Raw genomic sequence first — 14,587 nt, forward strand, 5'->3', positions numbered from 1 at the left:
GAGAGCTGCAGATCAGAAATACCTAATTTCCTTATAATACCTTAAAAAACAGACTCTTTTTTTCACAAGTAAATTCAAAGTACAATCAACAGAATTTACTTAAAGGTCTCCCAATGTTTTACATAAAAACAAACAATAGTGAAAATACTGTTGGCAAAATGAAAAGCAAAGACAAAGAGCATTTCTGTAAAGACATTTACCTCTCTGTCTGACAAGAGCTTCAGAGCAAATTTAGTTATTCTGTCTTCCTTTTGTCTGTTGGAAAAATTCTGCCTTCCCTTTTTACTCTTAACCATAAATTTAAGTTTGATAATTTTTTATTTCTCCAGATTTAAAGATGCCTCAGCCTACCATCAGCAAATGTTACACAGAAACTTTAACAACCTGATTCACAGCACAACCTACTCTCGGAACATTGTAAGATACGAATAAATGCTAACTGAAGCGATCTTCTACAGAAAGTAAAACATATTCTATACTGAACTTCTCTGTTTCAAGAAGAAAACATTTGTAAGGTTCAACTAAGAAAATACTCGTGGTTGAGGTTAGAAGTGTCTTCCACGACCCTTAAAACAATCATGTCCCTGACTTTAGCCTCTACAGTATTACTTCATCTTCCCAAAATTACTGCACAATTATGATTTTAAAAAGCAGTATTTTTATTGACATTATCTACATTTAAACTGACATCAAATATCAATACTACATGAAATTAAATATGTTCTTCATTATAAGCCAGTACTCCTCTAAAGAAACATTTAATGCCTTTAAAGATTGCTTTATATCATTACATTAAAAAGTTGTTGAACCAGGAAACAGGCTAACAGTCATGTTAACTACTTCATTCAAATATAAAAATATACAATAGAAAATGCTTGGTGCCTAAAAACCAGAAAGATACAGGATTCTTCTACACATAATAACACAGTTTTTAAATAGTACTTTATACTAAGCTGCAGACACATGTCCTATCTGGACTAAATCACACCTTCCAACATCATGAAGGGAACCTGTCAAGAAGCCCATGCTTTTAAATTATTTTCTACAAAAGTAGAAAATGCAGCTAATGAAGCTTTAAAAATTTAACAGTTTCAACATTCACCAGGTGACTAGAATCTCAAGGTCGAAGACAAACCAAAAAGAACAATTTTATGGGTTCAGTAGAACTTAAGTCTGAAATTTGCAAAATGTAAACGACAAAATGCAATTAGACATTTGATGGGTTAGTACAATGACTCTTCTCCTACTGCATGTGGCACACCACCTGCTGCTCCCATCACCCACCATCATCAGTGAAGCCACTACTCACACTCAGACTACCAGAAAGCTCACAAACCTCAGTAACTGAACAGAAGGTGAATAAACTCACTGAGGGATACAAGAGACAGGATGGAGAGCAAGAGAGGAGCTATAAAACTGCCCAGCCAGAAATGGTGCAGGGAATGTCCTATATTAGAGAGAAGGGCCTTTCCAACACCAAAGCACAGTCACAATGACTGGTGTTTCACAGCCCGTCAAGTATGTCTCTTCAAGGACATCACACCCCAGTGACCTCCATACACAAACTGCCACCCCAACACTACTTTCAACTCTGCTTCTGATGGAGACTGCTCCATCTACATTCTATTATTGCACAGAGTTTATTGAACAAAGGGTATGGCAACTGAAGTGAACAGGGTCTATGCCTTTATTAGTGTTCAGCTCTTTATTAAAAAGTCAGCTCGGCAGGGGGGTGTTGTAGCTTCCTCTGGCAGCCGAAGGGTGAGAAGGCTGCAGAGTCTGTCCCTGGAGTCTCCGTGGCACACTGGTAGCCAGAGGTGAAGAGGTGTCCAGTCTGTATCTGCAGTCCAGATCAGCAGACCGTCCTCTCTCCTTTCCTCCTGGCACACTGGTAGCCAAAGGGTGGGGGGATGTGCAGAGCCTGCTGCCGAGGTCCAGCAGCAGCTATCCCTCTCCTTCCCTCCTGGTAACACCAAGAAAAGTGTCTGATTCCTTGTGCCTGCTTCCCACAGCCCACTCCAGTCTGGTCCTCTGCAGGTTATGGTGACAGGTCAAACACAGACTAAGGATGGGGTTCCCTTTTCCCCAACCAGCACACCCATCCAGCCCCCTCCACTGTGCCCCTCTTGTTCATTTTGGAGTGCTTTTCATCCCCAAAACCCCCTCCCATAATTCCACTGGATTATTTTGCATCCCAGTCCTAGTTTGGGTGGGGGTGTAGGTGATTCCCAGGAGCAATTGGCTAATTAACATTTCAATGTAAGTACTTAGTTCTAGCCAAGTGGCCCAGCCAGGCTGTTTTGTTCATAACAGCAACTCACAAATTACTCAATGAATAACAGCAAAGAATACAATAAGTTGTGACAAACCACAAACTTCAAACTGAAATCTAGGCTCTGCTTGTCATAAAACATCTGTATTTTTGGCCTGCTGAAAAGGACATCATCCTCCACTATTGCAGTTCACATCCTGTCTTTAATCAAAAATAACATAATCAAAACACATTGATGAAGAGTATAAATCACCATGCAAGGAAACTGGAGGAAAAAGAATTATTTCTAGAAAAATAACATTAAATTTGTTTAACTTAGTAATTTAATGACCTTAAATTACTAAATTAAGTGAAACTGTTACTACAAAGTCTTAGTATGTTAAAAGCTAAGCCAGCTAGTAAGCTTACAGAGAAGATCCTAAAGCACAGGAAAAAAACAGCTGCAGTTATATTAATGATGCTACACACAAAGTCAAATTAAGTAATAAACTTACCTGAATATGCAAATCTTACCTGTGTGTGTCATGGGCTTCTGTGACCTACAGCTACCTGAGTAAACATTTGGGCAAAGACATTTCTAATTTATCAGTATGTCTTCCCATTCCAAACTCCACAGCACTAAACAAGATACCAGACACAAATGGCAAGATAACTGTTTTAGCTTTTCATAGCTACAAAATATATTTATTTTGTACTAAATACTCTTCTTTTAACAGCCAAATGGGGATTTTTAAAAAGGTTTCCTACACAAAGTCAAAAACATCAGATTAAGGAGGTGGTAAAGAGAGGGAAGTGTAGATGCTTAAAATATCTTCTGTAAGAGATAAGGAACATGCAGTTCAATAAACATGCTAGAAGAATGCACTGGTAAATGCATTTGTAATATTGTGAAATTTTTGTATACTTGATATTAAGTATTTACCACAAATATTTATATATGTGTATATTTAATATATAAATATTGTCTCCCTCTTTTGTTAGAAAGAAACCTTTTCATAAATTTAAGGTAATGAATACATCCACAATAAAACAGTAGAAGTAAATATAACAAGTGAGCTAAATCTCACCAAAATAAATTATTCCATACTATACATCTAAGAGTTTCATAACTCCCTCTGAAAGTTAAAGTTTCAGAAAGCTCCCCAAGTAACTACAATCCAAACCAATTCCACAGCATTGATCTGTGTGTGATGTTTCTTCTTCTACATCCTCTCTGTGCCAAAGAGGGGACATTAAATTCTAAGTGGCTTACCTAAGATGACAGGGAGGGACAGATGTTCCAGGCACTATATCTGTTGTCACCACCCTAGCTTTTAACCACCTTCTCACTAGACTGTTTTTATTTAAGCAACTATTTGGTCTAAACACAGATTTTTTTTACATCCAGCTGTTTCAGCTGTAGGTCACAAACCTCTAGAAGTCCAGTGACAATGTTTGGTAGGCTGCTCAGAATTACACTTAGAAAAATAAGCACAGCAGCATCAGGCTTGATCTCATTGCACTGGTTCTGCAGCAGCACTGAAGAACCATTAAAACGTATGCATAGTATTAAAAAAATTAAGGATTGTCAGAAAATATACAACTACTTCAAAGCCACTTCTTTACCTTTTAATAGATCAGGGAAATTAATTATACAGAAGTCTCAAAACATTTTTGAAAGAGTGTTAAAGGCCCATTCAATTTACATTAAGAAATTACTCCCAAGTATCAGTGAGTTTTAGATCACTTAAACCCAGACCACGGCTGAAAAGGATTGTTCCACTCTTCCCTTAAGCACTATCAAGTAGTTTGTTCACACAACCTCAGGTGAGGTATTAAGCGTTGACTGAAAACTTCCTAATGTTTTTTAAACAAATTTTCAAGGCAAGAGTAAAAATGTTAGAAAAATCTATGTAACTTTGATACTTCTAATTACAGAACCATTTAGCACAGTAATTAAAAAGAAAATTACTAAAAGATACTGAGATCGAGAGAAGACATCTCCTAAAATACACTTAGCACAGAAACTACTATCTCATCTTTTCCCTTTAAAACAAAATTGCTTTACGCCTCCCTTGGATTTTAACTTCCCAATGCAGTTCGGGATAAAATGCGCTCATTAGGCAGGTGGGTTAAGAAGAAGCATGAATCTAAAGAGTAGGTAAATTGTTTATTCTTACAAGCAGTCATAACCCAGGCAGCAGGGCTTAACAGGCTTAACAGTGCGCTTCACTTATAATCATGCTTAAGGATATGCACAGTATCCAACTACGTATGCACTTAAAAATTATCTTAACAATAAAATTCAGCAAGAAAAAAAGTCTTCGATTATATTCCAAATTCTTTTTATACACTGCACGTCACTTCAACACTCATTAAAGGTGTACCAGTAAAACGAACAAGAATGCCTGAAAATAAGGTCTGTCCAAGTTCCATGGTGAATCACTGAAACATCACTTTTAGAGATTTTAATTAATCAAACTTAATACTACATTCGGAGCCTAAAAATAGCTTTCTGAAAAGCAAAACAAAAGAATAAAAGAGCACCAGCAGCTCCGTTTAGCGGTGACAGATCAGCTCTAACCTGCTGATCTGCTAAACCAGCAGGTTAGCAGACCAATTCCATTCCAGCAACCTACTTCTACAGACCAAGAAAACAAATTTATTTGTTCCTACAAACCCAGCTTGGTATTCGGTCGGACCACAACCACCGCCAGCAGCACCGACACTGGCCGCCACATAGGGAACCCCACCGCCGCAAGCAACTCCTGCAGGAGAGGGCACTCGGAGGTCTCACAGCGACAGCTCTTGCCCCCCGGAGGCGACGGGCCCTCCCAGCTCTGGCCGAGCCCCTCCGCTACGGCCGGCACGCCGACCCGCACAGCCCCGCACAGGCGCCAGCTCTCTGAACCCCGCCCCGGCCGCTGCCGCCCCGGCCGCTGCCGCCCCGGCCGCTGCCGCCCCGGCCGCTGCCGCCCCGGCCGCTGCCGCCCCGGCCGCTGCCGCCCCGGCCGCTGCCGCCCCGGCCGCTGCCGCCCCGGCCGCTGCCGCGCCTGCAGGGGGCTTCCCGCCCCCCGCAAGTCCCGCGGCCGCCAGCGAAAGGAGGAGAGGGCCAGCCCAAGGCCTCGGCCCGCGGGGGGGCTGCAACCGCCGCCGCCCCGAGAGGCGGCGGGGGACAGCAACCTACCGGGCATCCCAGGGGAGCGTGACACAGGCTCGGCGTTCGGCCCTTCACGTCCGAGCACTGCCTGCCGATCCGCCCCGCCAGTGGCGCGGGGCTCCGAAGCGGCGCCGGCCAGGGATACTCGCCGAGGCGGAGGGGAAGCGAGGGAGGCCCCGAGCGCCCACCCCTTCCCACGGCGGCACAGCGCCCGGGAGGGCGGGACACGCCGCGAGACCCGAGCGTGGGTGATTGACAGGGCGCACCGGCCACTCGGGGGGCGGGAAGCGAACGTCAGGTTGGGGAGAGGGCGGGGCTTGCTGTGGGCAGAGCCGGCATCCAATGAGGGCCGGGTGGGGCGGGGCAGCGAGCGGCCGGGGGCGCGCCGGCAGCGGCCGGGGGGCGCCGCTTCGCTGCTCTCCTCTGAGCTCAGAAATCGCGCTCGGAGGAGGTCGCAGAGCGCCCGCTGCGGCTCAGCTGCACGCCTCCCTCATCTCGATCTTCTCCTTACAGGCACAAATGTACCTGTTTAATATGTGAAGGGCTGGCCTCCAGGGCTTGCTCTGTGCTCAGGGGCGGCTGAGTCAATGTCAGACCGCACCCGCGGGGCGCCTGGAGCAGCAGCTCTTCCATCCTCTCCTGGGTAACAGTCCCTTAATGCCAGCACCCTTAGTGGCCGGGCGGATCGTGCCTGGCAGTTTCACAGAAATGCTGTGCCCGCCCTGTGCCCCCTGTGCCTGGCAGCTGCCACACCGCTTGTTCGGCCCTGTCACCACTCGGGAATCCTGCATTCCCTTTCCTGTCTGTCCTTGCGGGAAACGGGGAAATCAGGACCCCACTCTCGATGTCTGCAAGACCTGCCACGAAATTATTAAAAAAAAAAAAGAACAAACCAGCTTATAAATGCTATATAATAGACTTTGTGCCAACACTCGTGCAAAAGAAAATACCTTTAGGCTCTTTATCCTAGCACTCCAGCATTTTAAAAACCTTGAGATTTGAGTATCGTTCAGGCCACTGAGGGTCTACGGCTTTAAGTATTGCCTCTTTTATATTTGAGTACATAAAAAAACTTTTTAAAGTTTATTAACAACTTGTTTTACAGTCATTATAAATATAGAGGAGAGAGGATGCAAAGAATAAGTGTTGGAAGTTCTGACAGGTTTTGAAGTATTGCTTGTTCAAATAATTTTTTAGGTAAAGTTGGCACATTTCAGAACATTCTAGAAGTACTTGTAGAAAAAAGAATTAGCAGCAATATAGCTTCAAGAAACTTTCAGAAGTCATTTGCGGAAGCTTCATTTCCTTGTCTCAGTAGACATTGAATTACTTTTGCCAAAAGTCCACCAATGGGAATCTGTAAAAGATACCTTAATCAAAGAGTTTTGCAGGATCCTCATGGACACAATCATTCCACTCCCACAAGCACCTAAGCAGAGACAAAAACAAGTTTCGCATTACAGTAATGCTAAGTTCATCTTGTAGAATTGTTTTGAATTTTTCCATCAACTTTAATCAGAAATGGACACATATTCACAAGTACTGGTATTGTTTTTCCCAATGTTTTCTAAATATACTCTCATAAACCTAACAAGAAGTGCAGATTTTTTTAAATGTAAAAGCTGTAGGATATTTTTCCAGTTCTGATTTGCTATTTAAAAAAAAAAAAGTTAGGTGTTGGTTCAACTCAACAAATTACTTAGTAACCTGTAATTCTAAGATTTAGGTGATGAACATAAGACAAAAGAGAAAGATGTCTTATACATGTCAGAATTTACAGAAAGGTGCATCAGTTTTGGGTTAGAATTACAGTCAGGCTGCAGTGGCGGATGATTACTAGAGTAATCTTAATCTCCAAGGGCAACAGAGACATACCATGCCATATATCAAGTACATAAAATAATATAGGTATAAAATAAAATAGAAAAATCATGCTGTGGCTTAAACTCTGTAGTGTTCTCATGGTTTAATCAGCCAGCCACCAAGCTCCACACAGCCAGTCACTCCCTACCCTACCAGTAAGATCAGGGAGAGAACTGGAAGATTGAAAGCCAGAAAAATTGTCCGTTGAGATAAAGACAGTTTAATAGGGAAAGCAAAAGCCACACACAAGGAAAGCAAGTCAAGGAATTAATTCACTGTTTTCCATGTGCAGGCAGGTGTTGAGCATCTCCACAAGAGCAGGGCCCCATCACATGTAACAGTGACTGGAGAAGACAAACATCATCACTCCAAGCATCCCCCCTTCTTACTTCTTCCACCAGATTTAATTGCTGAGCATGACACCACAGGATAGGGAATATCTCTGTGGTCAGTTGGGATCATTTGAGCTATATCCCATCCCAGCTCCTTGTGGACCCAGCCTACTAATGGTGAGAGACAGGAAACCAAGTAACCATGAGCAACAGACAGAAAAGGCTTTGACTCCTTGTAAGCACTGCTCAGCATTAATTACACACATATGAAATACACGTGTTATCACATAATTTGTTTCTAGCACAAACGTGAAATACAGCCTCTTACTAGCTACTGTGAAAAAAATTTACTCTCTCCCAGCCAAAACCACCATGTGAACATCCCAAAAGATGATATAACTTGCTGTGTATACATATGGTTGCTGTTCTAAGTGAAAGAAAAAGTGCTTCCAGTGTTTAGTCCTAGACAGCATTATTGCCCGCATGGAATCCTTTGACAATTTCTGCACACACAGCATAGCAAGAGAAATTGCCAGGTACCATACTTCTTAAGTTTCTAAAACTTTCTATCTTTTCAAAAAATATTTTATTATAAAGGTGACATGATATTTCATTCCCTGTAATATTTCAACTTTCATTTAATATTCACCATTCAACAGCTGCTTCCATTAGCCTACACCACTTTATTTATGCTGTATTTCTCTAATTTCTCCTTACCATGCTGACCTATTTAATTATTAGATATTAATAAATTAAATTCTTCCACTAGAAACCCATGTCTGACTTGTAGGTATTGTAGTTCCACTTTCCCTTCCCATCTTAAAAGCCTTTCCAGCTTCTTAGAATCTTTGTTTATTTCACACATGGAAGAAATAAATAGGATTCCTCCTTCCATCTTGTGTTTTATACTCAATTTCTAAATATTGGTGCACTATAGATTGCTAAATATTGGTCTTTTTTCTACTGACATAGGATTTGAGCCAATCAAACTCATTTAGAATGATTGTTCTCAATGTGGTATCCCAAACACAGTTCCTTAAAATTTCTTCCATTCAGGGTCCTATAATTTAATCCATGTGCCTAGGAAGATCTCAGCACCTAAAAACAGATAGTAACAAACTGCTGCAGTAAATTAATTCTTTTTTTATGGACCATCCAAATTCTGTTTAATTACCCTTTAGTTTAAATTCTTTGTTCTGGACTAAGTTACCAGTCCATGATAAAAAAAAACCCATTGCAACATAGTAAAGTACATAGTCAAAAGCCAGCACTGTGCCAGGTCTGTGTGGAGAGGCAGTTTTTTCCTGGAGGGAATTTTTTCCTGGCTGCTGCAAATATGTGCCTACAAACAGAAAACAAACAAATGTGGGTACTTTTCATTTGTTCTAAAGTTCATGCAAGTTGGCAGTAATGCTGATGTGAAGGAGAAAGACTTATCTGGCTGGATTTAGCAGTATGCATTTCAGACTATAGTCCACTTTTAGGTTCCAGAATTTTAGGACTACAAGGAGCACTTTATAGTCCTTTTATGAATGTAGAGAGCACAGCAGAGAACCTGGATTTTAATACCATATGAGAGAAATGTGAGGCTCACACAATTCATGGCATAGTGCTGTCATTGCCAAGGATGGTTACATGACCAGTTAGAGAATTCCTGTAATACATCAATCTGGTACATCATATAACAATAAAAAATTGATAGAATGTCATTCCCTTAAATAAAAAACAGTAACTCACTTCAGCTGTTAATGTCATCTGACACATGTACAAATGTTATACTACTTTCTCTTCACAATCCTGAAGTTGTTGGTTAAGCTAAGTGCTCAGCAGTTCGCTGGTCACCATTTTTCCTTGGAAGAACTCCCTATAACCAGGGAAGAGTACTCCTATATGAGAGAGAGATGTGGAAATGTGGAAAAATTGCATTATCAGGTTGATCCCCTCCATACTAATGAGCTTGTAAAAGGTGGTGTAGATCAGAGTTGCATCAAAAACAAAACAAAACAAAAAAAGGGACATGAGGACATGTTGAACTTCATTCATTATATGCCTCAAATACATCTACATCTGTTTCCATACAACTGGTGAATTATACCATACAATTGTATTAAAAAAAAAATGAGTTAAGTCACATATATAAGGCCACATATATAAGAACTACATGATAAGGTACAGAAAATCCAGTACTTTGGCAAAATGCTATTGTGGGGAGCACTGTCTGCTCCTAGACGGTTTAGGTGAATGGAGATGAGAGATCTCTGAAGGCTGCTCTTGGGATACAAGGTTTATTAGGGATGGAGAAAGGTCCTGCTTCGAGCTGCCAGACACAGCACGTGGCACAGTTTAAGAGGATGGGGGAGGGGAGAGACGAAAGGATGCTCTAGGAAAGGGGGAGTTCCAAGAGGAGGGGAAGTTCCAAGAGGCTGTGTGGCCCCTCGGAGACCCGTTATCAGGGGGCTTCAAGGTGGGCTGGAACAAGGCTTGGACCAATGGGGTCACAGGCACTTGATGTTTTCGGGGAGGGATACAGGTGTGGGGTGAACCATACATTTTTGGGGGGGTGAGATGGAACAGTCCACTTCACCCCTGGACCCATACGTAGGCAGGGGCATTGTCCAGCTAGCAGGGAGGACTGTTATCTTGGCTGCATTATTTATGAATAATTATATTTATCCATCCTCTCCAACATGCTATAATTCTGGAATTTGAGACAGTGATCAGTGATCTGATTGTTAATCTAACACCGCTTCATGTACAGAGAGGATTTTGTTTGTTTTAAGCATTCAACCATAGACCTGCTTAACCTATTGTAATCAGTTTGTCATTTATCCAAGAGGTTGAACAGAATTTCATGTATTTTTTCATGTAATTAAGAATGATCGCCAAAGTTCAAAATCTAGAAAACAGAAACCATGGAGATTAAAATTTTTGGCAAAAAATCAAAGAGGCATTTGAAAAGATTTCCCATCTCATAAGCACTTTCAGAGCTGAGCTTCTCAGTAAATGTTGAAAATAGAACTAGACCCTTGTGTCAGAATATTTAGAAAGGAATGTATTGCTTTCATTATAAAGGTACTTCTTTGTTTTCATTCTATGATTACACCTGTAACTATTTTAATTTAAAGCTGATACAGACTTTTTTAAAAGATTGAGCTTTATTTTAGTAATACAGAGTATTTTTAAGAGTAGTTTCTCTTTTTCAGCAATATAGGCTTTCTTGTATTCTCTTTATCCCATTTTCTGTTTTCAATATGTTTTAGAAGGGCCTCCATAATTCTGGAAAATTATTTTTAAAAACCCAAACCAAAACCCAGAAGAATACTGCTATAATGGAATTTTTTCAATCCTTTTCAGGCACTGAAATCACATCTTAGTGATTTTTTCTTCTTTTACTCTAACAGTAAGGAGCTACAAATAAACTATGTGTTTCAAGCTATTCTGCAATATTTCCTTTCATAAGATTAGTTAGTAAGGTTCAAGATTTTTAAAATGCTGCATTTGTTAATATATCACAAACTGCACTAGAAATTGTGCTTGATTTTTTTGCCACTGCTAAAAGGTTTGTGATTTGGCTTTGCCAATATTTGTAGTTCTTCCCAATCCTTTTCCTTGAAGAGCAGCAACAAATAGTCCTTTGATTCTAGATTTTTAGCCTTGTTACACCCAAGACTGTGCTCCAATCTGTTCTCTAGGTTACTAATTGTTTGAATGCTACTTTAGAAAATCCCTAGTACATTAGTTACATTAGGGTTTGGCTTTCTAATTTTCTCCACAATCAATAGCATTCTGCTCATTGACACTCAAATTTTTCCCTGGAATAGAGTAATTCATCAGATACAGAGCTAAAAGGCAAAATTATGACTGTCCTGCCTAGATCAAGTGGTTTATGTATAGTAGAAGCTAGAGAATTCCCTGAAGATTTGTATTCTTTTATAAACTGTACTGGCTCTTATGAAAATGAATGAGAATGTGTGTTTCTTATTAAAGTGTTAAAGAGAAGCAACTCAAATCCATCATTACTCAAATCATGCTTTCCAATTGGAAGTAATTAGTAGTGGTGAAATGCATGTTCAGATTTGTGTTGCCTTTGCTTTGTTTTTCAGATATAAATATTTCATTGGATTGATCACAGTATTTTACATTTTCTTTGAAAATTGAGATCAATGGACTTTATTTTGCAGATAAAAAAATCAAGGAAGAACTGAACCTAAAAAATAACTTTGCTGTTAAATCACATTCAAAAGGAAGTTTTACTGGCTTTATGTTATTATCTGTGCTAGTGATTTCTTAAGAGTTTATTCCACTAATTTTGACCCTAAAAAGCCCCATGAATCTTTTTAAGATTCATGAAAATTGCGTTCACATGGATTTGGAGGAAGAAATCAGATTTCCTGCTCAATCCTGAAACAGAAACCAGTTACACCATCAGATGTTATACAAGGGATTAAAAAGCTTGGCTTCCTTAGAATCACTGCCTTTTCATTAATTCAATAAAAATCAGTTTTTAAGGGCTGCTTATGTACTCCATGTTGCTGATATTATATAATTTCTCTGGAAACTTGCCAATGATGTGCTGAAAACATGGGTCTTCCCATAGAACGTCTTTTATTTATTCATGAGTATATTAGTTCATTCAACAAAACGCTACGTTCAGATGATGATGATTACTATTACAAGATCAAGGACATTTCTGTGAAAATCCTTGAATTTGTAATCTACAAATTCTGCAGCTGTTGCTGTACTGGAAAAAAATGTTGTGTGGGGGAAGGCAGAGAGATAAATACAAATGTGAGCTTTTTAGTTTTTACAAATAGTTGCTATACATAAGTTATTAGACATGTTTGGGGCTTGTTTTATTTTGTTTTCTTTGAGCTTTGGGGGGTTTGTTTGTCTGGGGAAGGGAGGTTGAATTAGTTGTGTTTGTTTTTTTGTTTGGGGGATGGGGGGTGCTGGTGTCCCAATAATGTAGTTATTACTTTAGTCAGTTAAACTGAAGAGAGGAATTTTTTGTGAATCCGAAATCATGTAAGCAAATTTCTAGTTCTAAGAATCATATTTTATCCCGTGTAAAGTCTGTCTCTAAAGGTTTCAAAGGTAAAATATATCCTGATTTATACTCTTGTATGAGTAACTGAGAGAATGGAGTATGTTGTCTTGAAGTAGCTAGTGGATCCCTGAATAGACTGGCTTATGTATTTCTTAGTCTTCCCTCCATTTTCCTTTCTTCTGAAGACAGGGATATATTACTGTCCAGAGGTATCATAATATGCTTCCTATTTCCATCTGGAAAAAAAAAAAAAAGTTGACTTTTATAAAACTTCCCAATGTTTTCTGCTATGAAAATTGCTTTGATAAGGTACCTTGTAACCACTTTGTATTCACAGAAACTCCCTCTGAAGAAACTCTAAAAGTAAGATAACACCAGTCTGATCAAAAGGTATACTGACAGATTTCCACCCAAACCAGCAAGACTGGAAGCCTGCAGCATTTTTTGAAATTAGCCCTTGGCCTTTATATGAGAACAAATGCAAACAGCATTCCACAGGATCTTTGTTGTTTATCCAAAGGACTCAAACCATCACTGCCCAAGAATTAGAAGAACATAGCAGTCACTTTATGAGGCTGCCCTCATTTATTTTCCAAGTCATTAATTGCTTTCACATCAGGGAGTTCCTTTGCTTTTTCTGTTTAGTAGCCCTCAACAGATCTCTTTTGCAATGTAGCAATGCAACAGTCCAGGTTCTGTTTGAGTTCATGTCAAATCTATGCACTGACAACATCCTGTAGTGGAGAAATTCACAGAAAATGCAGCTCCTGTCTGAAGAATTTTGCTTGTTTTGAGCCTGACTCCACTCTGCCTTGACTCTTGTTAGAAGTCCCACTTAATTTACACCACCAGTGATTTTGCAACCCATGACATAACCCTTACAAAGTTGTCCTTTTGGGCAGGAGAGGGTTCTTTGGTTTGTTTAGTGTGTTTTTCCCAGACTGAAAAATCACACTTCATTCTTTTCTTCCTTGTAAAGAAATTTAAAGAAACTGTTACATGCCTTTGTCATGCTTGTTACCCTACTCTGAATCTTCTGTAATTCCAATACCTATTTTCCAAGATCAAGGGGGATGAGGATTGGGATGTTCTTCCTTGGTTATTTCCATATTATTTTTAAACTATTTTTAATTTCCAATTTTCTTTTGTTTTGTCCTCTATAGAGTATTAAGTTTAAGTTTTGCACACAAACAAGGGTCTATCTTCTGTATAGTTATGATCAGCCCAACTTTTTATGTGGGAAGCTAGCGCTGTTTTGCCCCAGGTCCATCATTTCACATTTGTCTGTCTTGAAGTTCATCTGGCATTTCAGCTGCTAGGTGATTTGGTCTTATAAGATGCAGGAATTTTTATCATTAGATTATAAAAAAAAAAATCAGATTGGTGCACATTCCTAAGATACATTTAAAGTACAGATCAAGCTTGGGTTTGTAGTTCTCTTTTGTTTTGAAAAAATAGAGTGACCTTGAAGGATGAAAAGGCAAAGGACAATGCATTTATCTTAAGAAAAATAGATATTCTATCACACTAAGTATAGTGTAGAAAGTCATTGTACCACTAAAGATTTATCTCTGTGCATCTGACTCAAAAAAAGCCCAACAACTCTTTCCAAAGAGTAAGTAATTTACTCTTTTTCAAATCATTGCAGTTAGGTTATATTTTTTCCCATTAAAATGGCAGTAAGTTAATATCTTTGTTTTATCATGTGGGAAAAAAAAAAAATCCCTGCCATGTAGTTTCAGATAAAACCCACACTTCATAAAGGCATTTAATCCCATTTTCACTGCATACCTAAAGGTTTAAAAGAATGTGAATGTCGACTTTGTGACAATAGAACCTGTCTAGCAGGATGTTGCTCTTTAAAGATTTTGACATTGTTGAATTTGAGGAATAATGAAGATAAGTGTTAAGACGAAGAAAATATACTAAGTTAT

At 39.6% G+C, this 14,587-nt stretch overlaps 1 protein-coding gene across 5 annotated transcripts in view; it reads right to left on the reverse strand.

Annotated features, from left to right (window-relative positions):
• The window catches only part of CSNK1G3 (casein kinase 1 gamma 3), a 104,288-nt gene extending 98,655 nt beyond the window's left edge, over positions 1 to 5,633 (reverse strand). For 3 of the 5 annotated variants that reach the window (XM_031507303.2, XM_021546216.3, XM_021546218.3), the window contains exon 1: positions 5,439 to 5,632. The gene's annotated coding sequence lies outside the window, so the exon portion shown is untranslated. Of the gene's footprint in view, positions 1 to 5,438 lie in introns of all 5 variants that reach the window. The other 2 variants (XM_021546222.2, XM_077790351.1) reach the window with 1 other exon arrangement.
• Positions 5,634 to 14,587: the final 8,954 nt, after the last annotated feature.

Source organism: Lonchura striata, chromosome Z (assembly GCF_046129695.1).
Source record: "Lonchura striata isolate bLonStr1 chromosome Z, bLonStr1.mat, whole genome shotgun sequence".
Taxonomy (NCBI): domain Eukaryota; kingdom Metazoa; phylum Chordata; class Aves; order Passeriformes; family Estrildidae; genus Lonchura; species Lonchura striata.